Source organism: Pleurodeles waltl, chromosome 9 (assembly GCF_031143425.1).
Source record: "Pleurodeles waltl isolate 20211129_DDA chromosome 9, aPleWal1.hap1.20221129, whole genome shotgun sequence".
NCBI lineage: Eukaryota > Metazoa > Chordata > Amphibia > Caudata > Salamandridae > Pleurodeles > Pleurodeles waltl.
In genome coordinates, this window is record NC_090448.1 from 422,533,200 (window position 1) to 422,549,131 (window position 15,932).

The 15,932-nt window shown below is 45.1% G+C and overlaps 1 protein-coding gene across 2 annotated transcripts in view; it reads left to right on the top strand.

Annotated features, from left to right (window-relative positions):
• Positions 1 to 15,932, top strand: part of LOC138259466 (uncharacterized) — a 221,520-nt gene that overhangs the window by 79,927 nt on the left and 125,661 nt on the right. The gene's annotated exons all lie outside the window — the stretch shown is intronic.

Sequence of the window (15,932 nt, forward strand, 5' to 3'; positions counted from 1 at the left end):
ACACTGTTTGGAAGTAGAAAATTATATTCAGTTTGAAAGTATATATTTGTCCTAAATATTTCCATGGGTCAGTTTTATAGTATTTTTACAAAGGTATTATTCCCAACTCTTAGCAGAATATTAATATATTCATATAAAGATCTCCTATGCCCAGCTCCTTTTCCTTTTAGCCACAAAGATTGCCAAAACCTTTTCATCATGGGTACTCCGTTGTTTAACCTCTTCATGTAAACCTCAAGCTTGAACATTCTTTTTTTTAAACACATTTAATTAATTGTTTAATAAGATAACACATATTACAACACCACACATTGTGGCAAAGAATAAAAACAAACCAGGCACGAACCATATCCTATTCTCCTCACCCACCCACCAGTAATTCATAGGTCCCCCAAGCAGAGGAATAGATGATATCCAATGACTACATGAGCGGGCCGAGCCATAACAGGTTTTCATTCCTGCATCCACATTCTGTGGGTTGTGCTTTGGAGACCTCCACCCCCCCCCCACACCCTAACCACCATAGTCTTCCTATCACTGTCAGATTTGTATATGCTTCTGTGGACTGCCTCAGGTCTCGTACACCGTTTTTCTCTAACTAGGCACCAGTCTAAACCCTGCTTCCATTCTACATCTGGGGGTCGTGCGGCATCTTTCCGGTGGCAAGCTATATCCCTTTGAGCCATAGTAAGGCTCGGCCAAAGAAAGGTGGTCATGTAGCTGTCATCCTTAAAATCCGCTGATATATGAAGGAGGGCTAATCAAATATCCCATGGAATGGGGCGTCCCAACACACCACTGAGGCAGTTCAGGATTTGGGTTCAATACGCTTGTATACCCACACAATTCCACACAGCGTGCAGGAAGATCCCCTCTGCATCCACACAGCGGAGACAAACAGGGAGGTCGCGCTACCCATTATCCAGAGCCTGTGCCATGTGAAATACCCCTGATGGAGGTATTCCAGCGGTGTAAGTCGCAGCCGAGATGCAATGGCTGAGTTTCTTGGAGGTGTTCTGGCTTCTGTCCAGTCCTCATCTACCAGTTCGCCAATATCTTGCTCCCATGCCATACGCAACACAGTAAGGGAGTCGGGCATGTGATGAAGGAAGGATCCGTAGACCTCGGTGATTTTATGTATGCCGAGTTCTCCGAGGAGCATCTTGGCATCAAGGGGGCTGTCCTCAGGGAGGTCCTCTATCTCACTGATGTATGGAGTCAATGTGTGGCAGAGCTGGAGGTAGTGTTAGAACTGGCTGCAGTGTAAGCAAAACTCGTCTTGAAGGGTGATGTAGGATTTTAGCATGATTCCCTCCATATTATGCCCCAGGGTTGAGATACCAATACTATCCCATGCAGAGAACCCCCCTAAAGTCACCATCTCTGGGGGCAGGTTCCCCACCCAGAATTGAGTTTGTGTTGTGAGCCTCCGCTTCAACCCCATCTTTGTTAGCGTTCCTTCCCAGCTTTGTATGGCCACTCGAGTCATTGGGTGGAGCGGAACCCCCCCCCCCATAGGATAAGTGATTGATTGAAGTGCCCTGAAGTGTCCACCTCTCAGATGTGAAGGCCAAGTCTCCCAGAGTGTCACAAAGCCGTTCATTTATAATTATCCGATGGGACGCCCTATAGTAGAACTCATTGTCAGCCATGGCAGTCTTCCCATCGAATGTAGATTTGAAACATTTTGTAAGAGCTATACAAGAGGTGCCGTAGTTCCATAGGAATCTACACAACACAGACCGTAGTCTGAAAAAGGTACATGGTAGGGGGAACAGGTAATTCTGTAGAGGATTTGAGGGTGGGAGGCCAGCTTAAATATGGCCTATTTGCCCAGAAGGGACAAAGAAAGGGACGACCAGGTTTTTACATCTGCCGTCAATGTATCAAGAAGCGGCTGAATATTCACTTCCCATGCCCGGGAGGGATTAGAAGTGACATGCACCCCAAAATATTTAAAGCTATGTATGGTTACCTAGAGGCCAGAGAGCTAGTCCAGATTCTGGAGATGGGGGGCCGGGAAAATGGTAGACTTGGCTCTATTGAAAAAGAGCCCCTAGGTCTCGCCAAAAATCCAGAGCCCAGAAGTCTCAGGCTGGGTCAAAAATATCAACACATCTTCCGCGTAAAGTGTGATCCTACCCACTGGAACCCCTCCCAATCAAATCCTCATACCTGCATGTCTATACGTAGCCACTCGGCTACTCTATGGCAAGCGCGAAGAGCTATGGGACAGTGGACATCCTGGACGCATGCCCCATCCAATACTGAAGGTTCTGGAGAGGGCACTACCCACATGAACGTGGACAGTGAGATCCGATTAGAGGAGCTTGACCTATTTTGGGAATTTGGGCCCAAAGTGCAGCCCCTGGAGGAGTGCATTCAAGTATTTCCTGTCCACTTAATCAAATGCTTGTTCATTATCTACCAGCAATATTGCTGCTGAGCCGTCAAGGGGATTGGACAGGGCAAGTGCATTGTACACTCTTCAATATTGTACCTGTTAGTTTGCCCAGGCATGAAACCTTCCTGGTCCCGTTGCACCAGAGAGGGGATAACCCCGAGCAGACAGTTGGCCAAGGCCTTGACCACGGTTTTGGCCTCTGTATTTATTTGGAAGATTGGACTATAGGAGGAACATTGGTCTGGGGGCTTCCCTTGTTTGGGAATCACCACAATTTCTGCCTGGCAGAGGTCAGGTGGAAGTGACCCGAGGCCACCGCCTCCCCAATGACTGCCATCAAGGGTTCCCAAAGTTTTGCCATAAATAGTTTAAAGAAGTTGCATGGGAACCTGTTGGGCCCAGTGCCTTGCTGGATTGTAGAGCGCCTAAGGCCTCTGCTAGCTCGTCGGGGTCAGGTCTTCATTGAGCATTGCCCTGTTGACAAAGATAGGGAACTAGGACACAAATTGCTGGAACTGAATGTCAGGTAGATGGGCACGTGGGGCGTACAGATCTGCATAGCATAGGGCAAATTGTTGTGCAGTAGCATCTTCCCCATTGACCCTGGGGCCCACAGATTCACATTCAGTAGTGTCGGGGACTCCCCAAACAAATTGCCAGTAACAGCCATGCCCATAACCCATGGGTTAGTCCAGGTCTGTCGCACTGTGTAAGAGAGGTGCCCTTTCACCAGAATTGCAACCCCCGGGATCCCTGTGTGAAGCCCAAATAGAAACATTGGGCATAGCAGTAACGGGTCAAGAAGGGAACCTTATGTCTGCCTGTAGCAGTTTAGCAGCCTAGAGGACAGGTGTCCTCAGACCATTGACATTCCAATACACTAACTGAACTTGGCCGAGCCAGGTCGGGTCAGTATCAACTATTGTGTATTGAGAGTGTGTGTGTCATGACAAGGCGTGGGGCCATGGTAGGTGAGTGCTGTGGGTGCACTCCCCCCTCTAAAAGAGAAACAAAAAAATAACTAAAAATAACTAATAATAACAACAACCAACACAAAACCACTCCCCCATCCGCCCACCCTATATTTCCAAAACCTGAAGTATCTTTTGCACAGCCGGGTGGCCACCAGGACCAACAGGATGACCGTGCTACTAAGCCGCAGTGGATCCCACCCAACTAAACTGGATACTGGTGTCAACCGTCTAGTGCCAGGGTTGTGACCTTATGGACGCTAACAATCTCATCCTGGGGGAGGGGCCCTGCTCCCTTCGTTTGTCTGTTCCAGGCATCACGCCAGACAGGCCTGATCCCAGCTGAGCTCAAGAATGCACCTCTCAGAACACGTCCCCCAAGCATTGTCAGAGAAGGAAGCTCAAGTCACCGGAATTCTTGGCTGGGATGGGAGGCTCGCTTGGTGACCCTCCGAGGAACATGGACATTGTGTTGTCTCCCTAAATCAACACCATGTCCACATTGGAGGATTCCAGTCCAGACCCCGGAGGGTCACCATGCAGGTCTCCAGTCCCAAGTGAGACCTCCGGTCTCCTGCGTCAGTAGGAAGGTGAGCAGTTCTTGCATCTCCCCTGGTTCTCATGCTCTGCGGGGACGGCACCTTGGTCGATCCCCTGGGAGGCCCCACCGACATTGGAGGAGGCGTATGCTACCTTCAGTGCTCATCGGTCCACTGAAAGACCGCCTCAGGAGTACTGAAGAAAAGAGATTTGGATTGATAAATTACCTTGAGTTTTACAGGGAACTGCTGCATGTAGCGAATGCTGAGACTGCCTAATTTCTTTTTGGCCTTAAGAAATCGTGTTTTACAGTCAAGTAGTTTGGTTAAGTAGATGATATTTCTTTCGGCAACAAGCACCTTTGTAAACAGAGTAAAATATGGAGGGCAGTGAAGTGTGCATTCGTGTATAAGTAAAAACGAAATGGGAACAAGAAATAAAGCGAGGAACTGGGGAAATCATAATATGTAATTAAGTGAACATATTTGGTACTTGATTTGGACTAAAGCCTCTGTGATCCAACTTGTCTCTACTGCTGTCAGAGTTTGAAAAATGAAATGTTCAGGAATTGGTAGTCAGAAGTAGAACTTAAAAGTGCAGTAAGGTTCAAAGAGCTGCTGGTTCATGATTCTTATGGCTATCACTTAACGACTCTTGCCCTTGGGCCTTGAGCCCAGGTCCTTAGTGAGCAAGAGTATGGGGTTTAAGGTACAGCTCAAAGGTGCAGAGCAAGGCTCAGACCTGGGACTGCAATACAGAAAAGGCGTTGTAGCCAAATGACGAAAATGGGTGGGGTAGCTCTGGTGAGAAGAAAAGGGCTTATGCCTACAGTTTATTATTCAGGACAGATCAAAGCCAAACTAGTGATACTATAGTTTCCTGAACAGCTTTAAGGCACCATTGTTACCTGAAAAGCAGGCTGGCCAGTTGAATGTGGGGAATTAAATACTTGGTATTGGTAAAAGCCAAGACAGGTTGTGAGATGTGGCACATAAATTTAAATAAAAAGAGGATTAGTAGAATACTGCAGTAAACATCTTATGCTCCTCTATTAATCCTATGAAAATGAGGGCCCGGCTTGATCCAGCATGGTGTAGCATGCAGCTCTCGGAGCCCCTGAGAGACCTGGAGCATTGAGGCCCAATAATCCTGGTTATTTGCGACAACAGGCCCGAAAATACGCAGGGGATCTGCTCCCTAAGAGGCACGCGGTTGTGAATGAGGTGCTTCAGGGCCAGGAAGCTAAAAGAACTCCAGACGAAAGGAAGTCGGGCGAAAAGAAGATGGCACCCGCAATCTGGGGATGAAAAGCTGTTAAAACTCGACCGGGGCGAGGAAGGAGGACTGACACCGGCAGGGCTGGGAGATACAGAGGGGCAGTTGGGCGAGGCGGTGATATATACACCGCAACAAGAGCTGCTGAAACGCCGGCCCTCTCTGCAGAGTGCCGCGCCCGGGTAAGACCAACACAAACTGCGGAAAGGGGGAAATACTAGCTGCGCACCAGGTGGAAGAGCGGAGGCATCACTGAGTGTATGCTCAGGATGTGCTCACCTGAAGTCTGTGGCCCCACGATCGAAATCGGGTATTTCAGTGTGCTCACACTGTTGACCCTGTGTCTTCCCCAGACCCCCCCTCCTGCTGATCCTGGACAGAACCAGCCGAGCCCACAGCAAGGAAGAGGACACTGGGTTTTGGTTGCCCAAGGACCTTGGGAACTAGAATGTGAGCCAGTAGGAAGCCCAACCAAGTTTATGAGCGATAGCGCCTCGAGCTCTTTGTGAATAAATGAAGGAGAGAAAGACTAAAATGTAACCTTTTCGGGGGAGAAGCTGCAGTATGCACACTACAACAGGAGGAGAGGGAAAGAGGGATTACCACAGGGCCTAGAAAGTAATGGGCTAAATACAAGTAATGGCCAAAATACAAACAAACTACGACATTCCAGAACAAGATTATTCAAGCTGCGTGGTAGGAGGACGGGGCAATAAGTGAGATGCCATACAAAGACAATAGGTGAAATGGCCCCGGAGATGTCACACGCTGGGCTCCCTCTGATAACCAGTATCCAGCAAAGACTCGGTGCACAATAGTGGAAATGGGTGCCTCCAAACCACCCCTTCAAAACCCTGTATCCCACCCCTTTCATCACACAAACTATCCCCGCTTGTCTAATCCTCAGGTATACTGAGGCAGGAAAAGGGAAGAACAGCTCGAAGAGGGGAAAAATATTGCCTCCCAGCACCGCCTAATTGTGGGACCAGAGCTGCCATGAGCCAGAGAATTCAAATCCAGTAAGAGTCATAGTGTGCAGGTTGGAACCTGCCCAAGAAAACACACTTCAGTGAATTAGGAGACTGAACTGGTACATACTCCAAGCACAACTTCTCACTGAAGGAAACATGCAGATGGTCAACACATCAGCCAAAAGGATGGTTCGACCTCGTGCTGGGAAAAGTAACTCCCCCCCCCCCCCCCAAAAAAAAGAAGGGAGACGGGGGTGCAGAGAATGGGAAAAGGCAAACACCCTGAACCTCTAGAGATACATACAGCGGCTATCCTTCAAGCAATTAAGGATACCAAGACCTCCTTGGAGACCCCAGTAGTGGCGGTGGTGAGTTAGGTGAGATTACTGAGGGATGACCACCGGAAGCTAAATGACCCCGTGAAGGAAGCGGAGGATACACTGGGTGAAACGGAGTTTCAAGTCTCAGAACTCACAAGGAAATGTGCTGACCTAAAGAAAGCCCTACAGCAATTGCCTGGTAAACTGGAAGATGATAGACTGGAAGATGCAGAAGGACGGTCAAGACAGCATTATGTAAGATTAGTGGGAGTGCTGGAAAAATTAGGAGGACATAATATTGAACTGTTTGTGGAAGACTGGCTAGCAAACACTGTTTTTCAAGGCAAACTGTCCAAATTCTTCTCAGTGGAATGCACACACAGGATTCCTGCTTATGCCACACAACCTGGAGCCCATTCGAAGCTGATAATAGCAAGGCTAATGAACGTTAGAGATGGAGACGAAATTCTCCAAACGGCTAGAAAGCATGGACCGTGGTTCAGTGACAGTAATGTAGTGTAGTGCATCTTTTTCCAGACTACCCAAACCTAGTCCAACATCGAATAGGAGTGTTTGTGCCAGTAAAAAAAAGTATTAAGGCAACTAGATCTCAAATGTACGCTTAGCTACGCGCCCAGACTGCGGGTGGAACTGGAAGTGAAGGCACACTTCTTGCTCAACGTGCAGGACAACTGAACATGGTTGGAAAACTGTAGTCGGGCCACCGCCCAAGGGGATACAGGAAGATGAACGGACGCCTGCACCCTCAAAGCGGCTGAACAAAAAGGAGAAGAAAAGTGCATTGTTCCACATCAAGGCTCATAAGAAGGAGACGGAAGAACAGACCTTAAAAGAACTGGAACAGCACACGGACATCTTCATGGACAACAGATCATGGTCTCTGACCTTTGAAGGTGACGGAAGTGGCAAAGAATGTATGGAAATGGTGCAGGAAACAGAAGACGATCAGTTGCCAATGGTAACGCCCAGGACATCTGAACATTTGGCGTAGGGAGGAGGATGAGTCAAGGAGACCAGAGAGGATTGATGCCGGCCTTGGGGACTGAGCTCCAGAGGGACTACCAGTATTTAGAGACATAACCTCAGGATTGCCTGTAGTGAAGGTTGATCTGAGCATGACAGGCAGAAAAGATTGACAGCCACGCCCAGGTGACATTTGCAGAAGATTTTTTGGGGGTTCAGGTTTGGGGTTTACACATACCATAAGTTTGGGGGTTGGTTAATTAAGAAATCACCATATGGTAAGGAAGGGAGAGGGATACGTTTAGGGGGTTTTCAGAACACCGGGATATACCAGCAATTGGGATATATACCCAGAATGCTACATAAGGGAGGATTTTGACCGGTAGACATACATTGTCTATATCCATCATGACACACCCATAATCCTATAACAATGTTATCACGGAATGTCAATGGCCTGGGCAATAAGATAAAGCCAAGCCTGATTCACAGAGTGGTCAGTAGGTTAAAACCAGATATGGTGTATTTTCAAGAGACTCACGACTGACCAGCAAAACCGTAGCATGGGAAGGGGAAGACATAGACTAGGTGGATGGATGCAGTACACTTGAGGCTTACAAGGAGTAGCACAATTGATCAGGAAATTGCTCCCCTTTTACGATAAGTGCACCAGGACAGCTGCACATAGATGCTACACAGCGATCTTGGGAGAATTAGAGGGAGCGGATATATTGTTGGTTAGCGTATATTCTCCACCATGGCTTCAGATGGATGTGCTAAGGAAGGTGAGCGCAATACTGTTGGAGACCCCTCCAGCTATGGTGGTGCTGGCAGTAGACTTTAACCTTGTACTAGACACCAAAAGAGTTAGGGATAGTAACCATACAAAAGGAGAGGTGACTAGGGGAAGATTAAAAGGATTTACGGAGGCACTGGGCTTATGCGATATGTGGAGGAACTTACACTCTGAGGATGGAGAGTACTCATTCTACTTTGGGGCACTCTGAATGCATTCCAGATTAGACTATTTCTTCATCACAGGAGAATCCATAGTGAGGTTCTTTGAGGCGAAATACTTGGCTAGGGGTCTCAGTGACCATTCTCCACTCTTGATAATGTTAAATCTTAAAACCCAAAGACCTAAAGAGTCCTGGAGAATGAAAATGTGGCGCCTTGCCAACAAACAAGAAATCAAACGCTTGAACATGGCCTCTAAATGCTTCTTTGCTGAAAACAAAAACATGGTACAGAGCTCTGTAATATTGTGGGAGGCGTACAAAGCAATGATAAGGGGGGTAATCATTTCGGGAGAGATAAGAGACAAGAAAGTAATACATGAGGCACTGGCCAAACTAGAAGATGACTTAATGCGCATGGAAGGGGAACATGCGAAAACTGGGACTCGGCAAAGTAAAAGAGCAATAGATCTGAAAAGGGCAGAATATCAGGTGCTAAAGAAATACAAGGCCAGGACATCTTATTTGGCTGAGCAAAAAGAATGTATGAAGGGGGAAACAAAACAGGCTGGGAAGCAAGGAGAGTGATAAAATGACAGTCAGCGAAATCAGGAAAGATTCCAGAAGTACGGTCCAAGCTAGTGGTGAAATGGCAGAGGCATAGCTGACATCCTAGAACACTTTTATGATTCTCAAATAACTCTCCCGGAGCAAGAAATACTAGCCGTTATTAGAGACTGTCCTATAGGAAGACTTAAGGGGGACCAAAGAACACAGCCCTAGGTGCAGATATTACAGTAGACGAGGTCTCAGTAGCAGACTGGGGAAGCCCCAGGACAGAACTGGTTCCTGATCAAACTACTTAAAAGGCTGCGAAAGCACACATTGGACCCACTTCATGCAGCATTTAAAAAATCGTACCAGGTGTAGATGTTGTCAGATGACATGCGAACCGAAACAGTAGTGTTGATTCCGAAGGCAGGAAAACCTCCAAATAGTTGTGAGTCATATAGACCCATATCACTGATCAATGTGGACATTAAAATACTTGCAAAATTATTGGCAAACAGACTGAAGACTGTAGTAAGAGATTTAGTACACCAGAACAAAAACAGATTCATGCCAAGTCATTCGACCAGGCTGAACCTATGGTGTCTGCATAATAACCTAGCGTTACCCTGTGAGTCACCAGCAGGGAAAAAAATTGTCTCTCTGGACTCCAGTAAAGCCTTTGACTCAGTGGAGTGGGTCTGCCTGTTTGGAATTCTGGATTTGGAACCAAATATATTAGGTGGATCAGACAACTGTTTGACCAGCCCAGGGCAACAGTGAGGGTGAACAGCCATACCTCGTGAGAGTTCTGTACCACGAAAAGCACAAGGCAGGGCTGTCCTCTCTCGCCGATGTTCTTCACTCTGACGATCGAAGCATTGGCAGCCTGGATAAGAGTTGACACCTAAGTATGGTGCTGGCTGGGAGGTGTAGAGGAAGACGACTGCATTTCATTGTATGCAGACAATATTTTGGTATATCTAACCAATGTGACGAAGACACTAGACAGGCTCCAACAAATATGTAATATCTTTGGTGAACATTTTGTTTTCGCCATGAATTAGGACAAGTCGCTGTTGTTTCCAATAGAAGACTGTTGGCTAGGTAAACAACTCACGCTGCCACTTCAGATTGAACAGGTTAAATTTAAATACCTAGGAATATGGATAACCCACGATTCACATACATATTATGAGGCTAACCTGGTACCCCTCTTATATCACCTGGAATGGGATGTGAGTCATTAGCAGTCATCGCCACTCTCTTTATTCGGGAAGGCAGCCGTCTTCAAGATGGTAGCGCTTCCCAGATTACAATACATACTTCAGAATACCCCATATAAAATACCGAAAAGTGGATAACTTTAAACGGACCATGCAGGGCATGTGGGCAGGCGGACAATCTCGATTATCTTTGAAAACACTACAGAGGTCAAAATATGAAGGGGGCATTGCCATACCAAATGTGCGAAAATATTATGAAGCAGCTCAGGTGAGCATGGTAAACGATTGGGGGTACCCAGATCCTGACAATCCCACGTTTCGGACAGACAGGATAGGAATGGGAACAAGCAGTTATCTACATGCACCATATGGTGGCAAATTCCCCTCAGATACAGGTGAGGCAACACGTACAGTAGTGGACTGTTGGAGGAGACTGACGAGAGAAATGGGATGAAGCCGTAGACTGAACTACCAAAACCCCCCTTTGGGAGGGTACCAGATTAAAAGAGGTGACAGCACTTCAGGGATTTAAAAGTTGTGATACCATTTTCCTGTCCACATTGGCAGATGTGTGGGATGGTAATGGGGTGGTCCCCTTTTTCAAACAAGAATACAAAATGTTGGACACACAATGGCTCAAATATGGACAGCTAACCCACACATTTAAACATAGTATACCATCATATGCGGAAAACACAAGAAGATTTCCCTTTGGAAAATAGACTTCTGACTGGGTGGGTAGAGAAGAAGCTTGTGTCACAGATATATGGTACGGTAATGAGAAATACACAGTTCCCACTAATGAGATTACAGGACATATGGGTACAAGATATAGGGGACCTCGATGAGAAGGTTTGGAGAGAAGTGTTGGCATTTCTGATGAAAGTAGCAATAAAAGCGAGCTTTTTTCTGAACCAGCTAAAAATATTGCATAGAGTATATTATGCGCGCACCCTGTTATATAAAATAGACTGGACGAAGGACGCAGGCTGTCAATAAGGCTGCGAATTAGAGGGTTCCTTTATTCATATACTATGGAGTTGCTCTCCTATCCAAAAATTTTGAGTGGTGGTAGAAAAAACAGCCACAGCGACAGGAACAACTGTGACCTTGTCACCCCAACTGGCATTGCTAGGAATATGGAGGCTACAGATCATTCATGCTACTAAACAATACCTATCAACATGAGATGTATGGAGGGCCATGCAGGATATTGCTCAAAAAAGGGGTTCAGGATCTCTTCCTACACACCACGTTTGGGAAATGCAAAGAGAATACTATAAGATTATTGAAAACGAAGTTTATAAAGGTAGAGGATGCATGAAAAAATATGGGGAGGATAGAACTCTAAAACAATTTCAGGAGAGGGTCATGAGGGTAGTGTACCTTGAAAGAAAGCAATATCAGGGCCAAACTACAGGGAGAACTGTGGAGAATGACATGTTTAAGATACAGCTTTGGATATGTAACTGGGTTGAAATTGTGTCTTTGGGAGTGATCCGGGAGGTAATGGAGGTGCAAACAGGTTGTGTCCAGTATTGGGTGTCTTGTTATAATAATGAAATGCAAATCAAAATAATGAAAGAAACTCCTATGAAAATGATGGTCTGATTGAGCTGTTTGCTTACTGGTTGTCCACTTGCAAGTCTATGATCTGTTGATTGTGGTGCAAGTGCTGCATAAATGGTCCTCACTATATTCACCCAGGGACCACCCTTTGGGAGCTGGTGGTATGGAAGCCTTTTCATCTGGTTAGGTAGGGTGAGTAGGGGGAGGCAGAAGAGATGCCTGTGGTGGTGGAACCTTTTATAACGGGTTTACCAGGTCGCTGACATTCCGATTGCTACATTTCTTCCTTGCATCATCTGCCCAGCCTTTCCAGTTATTACCTATGCCGAATCTTCTCACACTCTGCATGCCCAGCAGACTTACATGATTGAAATTAGGGGGTTTTCATGCATTTGGAATGATTGAGGGTGGTGACCTTTTTTCCCTATTCACGCCATTCCATTCATCCACATCATTTGTACAAAAACCATTATCATTTTACTCAGTGATATTATTTACTTCACTTCTGCTTCTCCCCCAACCTCCATGGTTTCCACCTTCTTTTCCAATTTTAAAATCCTCATTTTACTTCAGTTGATTCCATTGTACTTTCCAGCATTCTGGAACTCTACATCCCCCATCTCCTTGTACATCCAGCCTCTGTTGGCAGTACGGCACCTAAGAGCTGCATCTGCCCAAGTCATGTGCCCTAATAATCTCAAGAGATCCTTAGTTTCTCTTCACATGTATGCTGTATTATCAGGCCCTTCACAAGGGTGATAATCTGTTCCCAAGCATAATGATATTCCTAGATAACGTAAAGAAAAGGCAAGGCTCTAGTAAGAGCCTGGGACAAAGATTGTTTGTCAACCTTCACTCATGACAGCGCTGAACCGAACCTGCATTGCTATTAACACACTAAAAACTAGTTGCTGAGCATTAGCAAACATGTTATGTAAATAACTACTCATGTACTTCCTCGTCCTGCAAGTGTCCCTGTAACTGTGCCCTGTCCTCTATCGTGGCTGCCATTCTCCATTGCAATTTGTCCATTGCTGCAGGTAACCCCCTCATCCCCCACCAAGTTCCCAAGTTGTCTCCTCAGCTTGACTTTTTTACCCCTTTTCCGGGTCCCAACCTGTGAAGGACTATTGTTCCATCAGGCCAGGAATGGGTTGGGTTGGTTCACAGTACGGAAACTTAATAAAACAATAACTTCTCCAGACTTTCCCCTTCATTTCTTTGACCTCTGATGGGATAATATATGCATCCATGTCCTTAATTGAGCCTTCACCTCTCTTTTACTTTAGCTAGGAATCAGCACCATTCTAAATCAAGACACCTTTCCCTTGACATGCCTGCCTTCATATGCCTTCAGAATTAAGATTATTGAGATGTTTACAGTTAATATATCAATGTCATACATTTGTAACTTGGGCGCCCAAGGAAAGACTTTAAGGCTTTCAGCCATAAGTGCAAAAGCACGTGTAGCTTTTGTTGCATCGATGCTCTAAAGGATGGCAAACTTCGACTCCTTTTCTCAGGAACTGCTAATGTTTAAGCTTTAAGTTACGTTTCTGTTTTCATGGAATGGAGTTGTCTAGCTTCAGTGGAGTAGTTCTTCGCCAAGTATGTGAATGAAGAATGTCCAAGAAGCACAAAAACTGCTTTAATCGTGTTCCCTGAACCTTCTCAATCGAAGACGGAATTGCATCTGAGCCTCGGTGGTATATAGTCATTTATTCTGAAAGACGTTTTGTGTTCAGTGGCATTTAGCAGATAACAAATAATTACATGTTAAATTACAGTAACAGATAATTACAGATTAAATTGCAGTATGATTGTGTGCAGCAGAGTAATTTAGAAACTATATACTCGTGCTTTTACCAAAAGACCTCATCATTAAAACTGAGTTGAATTCTGATAGTTTTTTAAACAAGCATTTGTAATGCAATAGGTCTCGCGTTTGCTCGAGTTAGAGCTATTAGCGTTGTAAATTTCTAACTGGAACTTTCTTTCCACACAAACTGAAAATAAAAAGTAAAACAGTTGACATAGGCGAGCCGATTTAAAGGATACAGACAAAAGGAAAAAGAAGTTTGCTTGGAGTCAAAGATATCTGCAATAGTGCAATTATTCATGTACCAGGGTCAGTGGCCAAGGCGGTAACAAAACCACCCTGAGGAGGGACGAACGTAAAGCAGTTACCGATGAAAACAAAGGATTTTTGAAACCCAAGCCCATGAACAAGTGATAGTGATGGGTGTGTGGTGGGTGTGGTTAAAAGCCCAGATACATACCAACACGATGGAAAAAGCAGCACTTGCGCACTGCTATGCTCGACCTAAAAATGAAGTTTAAAATATCTATTAAAACTTCAAGGTACATTTCTGATAAACATGCCATTTGTAATGAAAAAAAAAAGCAGTCCTACAGCTTGACATTTCAAGTCACCATTTACCTGGTTATATAGTTTACCTTCAATTTATAGGGACTAATCTGCATACTGCTGTCACTTGATGCAAGCAGTTTCAGTAAAACTGAAAAGACTCCCTATACCACACATTCAGAGCTTTGTCACTTCATCGTAGAGGCCAGCTGCACCATCACAGACCCATATACAGTGTAATTGTAAAGATTTCTGGTGGCCTGGACACCAGTTTATTTTAGGGAGCCGTATTGCGAACATTTGGCCTTCTTCAGTGGTAGATTACATATCTTCATGACCTAATACCCTAGAAAAATTCTGTGGTGGGAAATAAGAACTTCAGTTTGCAGGACCCATCTCACATAAAAGCATACAAATACAGGTTGATAGACATTGCAGATAAATATCTGTCATCATGAATATTAAGAATAGAAGGGTTGATATTTAGTAGTTTTGTAATCTCATTACGGAAACATCTGGGTTATTAAGGCTCTGTGGAAGCATTTTATCAGCAGTGTATCCATTTCATACATCTATTCCAAACCTTAATCGGGGTGAGCTAGCTGGGAGTCAGCATCACTGTTACATGTTATGAATTTAAAGAACAAAGATTGTGGCTTTAGGAAGCAGAGCTATCATTCAGTTTATCTGCGTTATATTCATTTTGGCATTCAAAAGCAGTGCAAGCCCTCTTGTTACACAGATTGTAATAATACAGGTTCTGACACCACACTGTAAAATTATTCTATTATAGCTTACATACTCATGCAGCAGTTGCTCAAGTGACAGATTTTATAGGTTCAGCCCTCAGATTGATCCCCCAGGTGAAAGAGATTATATAGACAGACCTCAGGCAGCAGTGCACTAGCATATTACACAGATCTCCCTGGTGCGGGCATCATACAACAGATCAGTCCCATATGATGCATCCGTATTACATGTTTATCCACCCTATAGAAAAGCTATCCACGGCACACAAATGTTACTTCCTTAGACCAATGAGAGCTGAATTATCAATCCGGTTATAGCAATGCTTTAAATGGGCAGGTACTGTCAGGTTCTGAGTACTTGCACTTCTTTAATTTGAAAGAGAGAGTGCCTGCATTTACCAGCACTGCTGCATTATACTTAATGGGAGAGTACTGGCTCTTCTCATGAACAAACAGATACTCTGGCTAATGAGTACCTGCACTTCTATATTTCAGTTTCAAGCACTGGGTTACAGAATTCTTAAAGTCACAGATCTGTCCTCCAGGTTTAAAACTTCTGCAGGACTTAGGCATAGAACAAGAAATCTGTCCCTCAGTTTACTAAGATCCTACTGGCTCAAGCCAAAGACAGCAGCACTGTGCATCAGGTTACAGAGATCATAAGTGGTAGCCACGCGGCAGAAATGCTAGATCCCCAGTACAGTAAAATATCAACTTACAGAGATCTTAAAACCTTGTGCCTCTTTCATCACAGCCATCCAGGATGTTACACAGATATTGCGAGTTCTAACTTTACTTAGCAAACACATACACAGAATTCTAACAGTGAGTAGGGTTATCCATCAGGTTACAAAGAATTTCCTGGGTCAAACTTCAGCCAGCAAAGTTATCTTTGAAGTTATAGATAGAAAGAGGCCTTTGTCACACACGGAATCTCCACCAGGATCATCTATTGTGTCGTAGTCGGGAAGGACCCAAGCCCACCTAACATGAGCTGAGATTCTCTTTAACAACATCATCCTGACAAAGATGCATGAAAATGTTGAGGTG